This window comes from Bos javanicus, chromosome 2, assembly GCF_032452875.1.
Source record: "Bos javanicus breed banteng chromosome 2, ARS-OSU_banteng_1.0, whole genome shotgun sequence".
Taxonomy (NCBI): domain Eukaryota; kingdom Metazoa; phylum Chordata; class Mammalia; order Artiodactyla; family Bovidae; genus Bos; species Bos javanicus.
The window spans coordinates 34,974,919-34,980,816 of record NC_083869.1 but is presented as its reverse complement, the minus strand read 5'-3'; the positions used below and the strand labels follow the sequence as shown (position 1 = coordinate 34,980,816).

General features: G+C 38.8%; 1 pseudogene; it reads left to right on the top strand.

Annotated features, from left to right (window-relative positions):
- The first annotated feature begins 380 nt into the window (after positions 1 to 380).
- On the top strand, positions 381 to 785 carry LOC133235545 (ATP synthase subunit f, mitochondrial-like; annotated as a pseudogene).
- Positions 786 to 5,898: the final 5,113 nt, after the last annotated feature.

Sequence of the window (5,898 nt, the reverse complement as noted above, 5' to 3'; positions counted from 1 at the left end):
TTCCGCGTGAGTGGGAGTTTCTCAACCCTCTTCAAAAGAAATTGTATTGCAATGTGATGATGGAGAATTATAGTAACTTGGTCTCAAATGGCCATTTCATTTCTAAGCCAGAGATCATTGTGTTATTGAAGGGAAAAAGAGACCCTTGGATGGTTGTGAAGGAAGAAACAAGAAGCTGAAATACAGATTTGGATTCAAGTTATAAAATAGTCAGCAATAGAAAAATGTTTGTATTTGGGAAACATTCATCTCTTTTTCTGCATCAGATCATTCACAGTGGTGAGAAACCCGATGAAGAATGTGGGAAGGCTTTTTGTTGTGCCTCAAACCTTGCTCAACACAGAAGAGTTCATATTGGAGCAGACTGCCAGGACTCCAAGATGGCATCAGTTGTGCCATTTAAGGAAAAGAAACTCCTGGATGTCAAATTAAGGGAGCTGTAAAGCTGGATACTAATGCGAGATTTCATCCCTAAAGGCATTGCTGGAGCATTTCAGAGAGGTTATTGCCAGTATTACAACAAGTTAAACATGAAGAAAGGGAGTGTTGCCGGGCTTTCTATGGTGCTGGCAGCTTACATGTTTTTCAACTGTTTGCCGTTCTTACAAGGAACTTAAACAAGAGCAGCCAAGCAAGTACCACTGAAGAGGGCATTCTGCATTCTTTGCTGGGCACCCCTGAATCCTTTCATAGCCTAGTGGAGATTTAATAGCCAATAAAAGATGACTGGTTAAAAAAAATCTCTCAGCAACTTTCATTTCAAGAAATATGAACTATGATCACCATTCTGTATATTATATCCCCATGAGTTAATTATTTTATAATTGGAAATTTGTAGCTTTTGGCCTCCTTCACACGTTTCAGCCACTGCCTCTGGCAGCCATTAGTTTCGTCTCTGTTATCTGTGGCTTTGGTTTCATCTCTTTTTTTTTTTCTTTTTTCAGAGTCCATTTGTAAGTGAGATCATACAGTATTGGTATATGTCTTTCTCTGTCTGACTTCACTTAGTATAATTCATGTTGTCACAAATGGCAGAATTTCCTTCTTTTTATTATTGAATAATATTCAGTTGTATACATGCCACATTAAAAAAAAAAAAAACACTCTCTTAATGATCTCTTGTTTCCATGACTTGCCAGTTGTAAAAAATGCTTCTTTGAACGCTGGAGTGCAGATATATTTTCAAGATAGTGATTTTGTTTCCTTTGGGTAAATACCAAAGGAACTGTTGGGTTATATGATAGTTCTAATTTTTTGAGGAATCTTCATACTGTTTTTCTTAATATCTGCACTAGTTGACATTCCCTCCAGCAGCATGGGGCTTCCCTGGTGGCTCTTAGATGGTAAAGAATCCGACAGCTGTGTGGGAGACTCGGTTTTGATTCTTGGGTCAGCAAGATCCCCTGGAGAAGGGAATGACAACCCACTCCAGTTTTCTTGCCTGGAGAATTCCATGAACAAAGGAACCTTGTGGGCTACAGTCTGTGGGGTTGCAAAGAGTTGGATACGACTGAGCAACGAACACACACACAGACACGTACCAACAGGACATAAGGGCTCCCTTTTCTCCATGTTCTTGCCAACATTTGTTATTTCTTGTTTTTTTGGTAATAGCCATTCTTACAGATGTGAGGTGATATTTTATTGTAGTTTTGATGTGCATTTCCCTGATGATTGCACTCATCTCACACTCTAGGAAAGAAATGCTCAAAGTTCTCCAAGTCAGGCTTCAGCAATACGTGAACTGTGAAATTCTAGATGTTCAAGCTGGTTTTAGAAAAGGCAGAGGAACCATAGATCAAATTGCCAACATCTGCTGGATCATGGAAAAAGCAAGAGAGTTCCAGAAAAACATCTATTTCTGCTTTATTGACTATGCCAAAGCCTTTGACTGTGTGGATCACAATAAACTGGAAAATTCTGAAAGAGATGGGAATACCAGACCACCTGACCTGCCTCTTGAGAAACCTGTATGCAGGTCAGGAAGCAACAGTTAGAACTGGCCATGGAACAACAGACTGGTTCCAATAAAGGAGTATGTCAAGTCTGTATATTGTCACCCTGCTTATTTAACTTCTCTGCAGAGTACATCATGAGAAACGTTGGGCTGGATGAAGCACAAGGAGGAATCAAGATTGCCGGGAGAAATATCAATAACCTCAGATATGCAGGTTATTGACACCACCCTTATGGCAGAAAATGAAGAACTGAAGAGCCTCTTGATGAAAGTGAAAGAAGAGAGTGAAAAAATTGGCTTAAAGTTCAACATTCAGAAAACGAAGATCATGGCATCCGGTCCCACCACTTCATGGGAAATAGATGGGGAAACAGTGGAAACAGTGTCAGACTTTATTTTTCTGGGCTCCAAAATCACTGCAGATGGTGACTGCAGCCATGAAATTAAAAGACACTTACTCCTTGGAAGGAAAGTTATGACCAACTTAGACAGCATATTCAAAAGCAGAGACATTACTTTGCCAACAAAGGTCCATCTAGTCAAGGCTATGGTTTTTCCAGTGGTCATGTATGGATGTGAGAGTTGGACTATAAAAAAAGCTGAGCGCCGAAGTATTGATGCTTTTGAACTGTGGTTTTGGAGAAGACTCTTGAGAGTCCCTTGGACTGCAAGGATATCCAACCAGTCCATTCTAAAGGAGATCAGACCTGGGTGTTCATTGGAAGGACTGATGTTGAAGCTGAAACTCCAATACTTTGGCCACCTGATGCGAAGAGCTGACTCATTTGAAAAGACCTTGATGCTGGGAAAGATTGAGGGCAGGAGGAGAAGGGGACGACAGAGGATGAGATGGTTGGATGGCGTCACTGACTCAATGGACATGGGTTTGGGTGGACTCCGGGAGTTGGTGAAGGACAGGGAGGCTTGGCGTGCTGCGGTTCATGAGGTTGCAAAGAGTAGGACACGACTGAGCAATTGAACTGAACTGAACTGATGATTAGTGATGTTGAGCACCTTTTCCTGTACCTGTTGGCCATATTTATGTCTTCTTTGGAAAAATGTCTATTCAGGGTCTCTCCTCATTTTTAATTGGATTGTTTGCTTTTCTGTTAAGTTGTATAAAGGTTTTTAATAAATATATTGTAGATTATAAATCAGTTTATGCTCCAATAGAAAATAAAGGTGGAAAAGAAGTTAGATTTAAAACACTGCAAATTTTCTTTTTTTTTAAATTTTATTTTATTTTTAAACTTTACATAATTGTATTAGTTTTGCCAAATATCAAAATGAACCCGCCACAGGTATACATGTGTTCCCCATCCTGAACCCTCCTCCCTCCTCCCTCCCCATACCATCCCTCTGGGTCGTCCCAGTGCACTAGCCCCAAGCATCCAGTATCGTGCATCAAACCTGGACTGGCATCTCGTTTCATACATGATATTTTACATGTTTCAATGCCATTCTCCCAAATCTTCCCACCCTCTCCCTCTCCCACAGAGTCCATAAGACTGTTCTATACATCAGTGTCTCTTTTGCTGTCTCGTACACAGGGTTATTGTTACCATCTTTCTAAATTCCATATATATGCATTAGTATACTGTATTGGTGTTTTTCCTTCTGGGTTACTTCACTCTGTATAATAGGCTCCAGTTTCATCCACCTCATTAGGACTGATTCAAATGTATTCTTTTTAATGGCTGAGTAATACTCCATTGTGTATATGTACCATAGCTTTCTTATCCATTCATTTGCTGATGGACATCTAGGTTGCTTCCATGTCCTGGCTATTATAAACAGTGCTGCGATGAACATTGGGGTACACGTGTCTCTTTCCCTTCTGGTTTCCTCAATGTGTATGCCCAGCAGTGGGATTTCTGGATCATAAGGCAGTTCTATTTCCAGTTTTTTAAGGAATCTCCACACTGTTCTCCATAGTGGCTGTACTAGTTCGCATTCCCACCAACAGTGTAAGAGGGTTCCCTTTTCTCCACACCCTCTCCAGCATTTATTACTTGTAGACTTTAAAATGGACAACGTGGAAGAAATGGACAAATTCTTAGAAAAGTACAACTTTCCAAAACTCGACCAGGAAGAAATAGAAAATCTTAACAGACCCATCACAAGCATGGAAATTGAAACTGTAATAAAAAATCTTCCAGCAAACAAAAGCCCAGGTCCAGACGGCTTCACAGCTGAATTCTACCAAAAATTTAGAGAAGAGCTAACACCTATCCTGCTCAAACTCTTCCAGAAAATTGCAGAGGAAGGTAAACTTCCAAACTCATTCTATGAGGCCACCATCACCCTAATACCAAAACCTGACAAAGATGCCACAAAAAAAGAAAACTACAGGCCAATATCACTGATGAACATAGATGCAAAAATCCTTAACAAAATATTAGCAATCAGAATCCAACAACACATTAAAAAGATCATACACCATGACCAAGTGGGCTTTATCCCAGGGATGCAAGGATTCTTCCATATCCGCAAATCAATCAATGTAATACACCACATTAACAAATTGAAAAACAAAAACCATATGATTATCTCAATAGATGCAGAGAAAGCCTTTGACAAAATTCAACATCCATTTATGATAAGAACTCTCCAGAAAGCAGGAATAGAAGGAACATACCTCAACATAATAAAAGCTATATATGACAAACCCACATCAAACATTATCCTCAATGGTGAAAAATTGAAAGCATTTCCTCTAAAGTCAGGAACAAGACAAGGGTGCCCACTTTCACCATTACTATTCAACATAGTTTTGGAAGTTTTGGCCACAGCAATCAGAGCAGAAAAAGAAATAAAAGGAATCCAAATTGGAAAAGAAGAAGTCAAACTCTCACTGTTTGCAGATGACATGATCCTCTACATAGAAAACCCTAAAGACTCCACCAGAAAATTACTAGAACTAATCAATGACTATAGTAAAGTTGCAGGATATAAAATCAACACACAGAAATCCCTTGCATTCCTATACACTAATAATGAGAAAACAGAAAGAGAAATTAAGGAAACAATTCCATTCACCATTGCAACAGAACGAATAAAATACTTAGGAATATATCTACCTAAAGAAACTAAAGACCTATATATAGAAAACTATAAAACACTGGTGAAAGAAATCAAAGAGGACACTAATAGATGGAGAAATATACCATGTTCATGGATTGGAAGAATCAATATAGTGAAAATGAGTATACTACCCAAAGCAATTTATAGATTCAATGCAATCTCTATCAAGCTACCAACGGTATTCTTCACAGAGCTAGAACAAATAATTTCACAATTTGTATGGAAATACAAAAAACCTCGAATAGCCAAAGCGATCTTGAGAAAGAAGAATGGAACTGGAGGAATCAACCTACCTGACTTCAGGCTCTACTACAAAGCCACAGTTATCAAGACAGTATGGTACTGGCACAAAGACAGAAATATAGATCAATGGAACAAAATAGAAAGCCCAGAGATAAATCCACGCACATATGGACACCTTATCTTTGACAAAGGAGGCAAGAATATACAATGGATTAAAGACAATCTCTTTAACAAGTGGTGCTGGGAAATCTGGTCAACCACTTGTAAAAGAATGAAACTAGAACACTTTCTAACACCATACACAAAAATAAACTCAAAATGGATTAAAGATCTCAACGTAAGACCAGAAACTATAAAACTCCTAGAGGAAAACATAGGCAAAACACTCTCCGACATACATCACAGCAGGATCCTCTATGACCCACCTCCCAGAATATTGGAAATAAAAGCAAAAATAAACAAATGGGACCTAATTAACCTTAAAAGCTTCTGCACATTGAAGGAAACTATTAGCAAGGTGAAAAGACAGCCTTCAGAATGGGAGAAAATAATAGCAAATGAAGCAACTGACAAACAACTAATCTCAAAAATATACAAGCAACTCCTACAGTTCA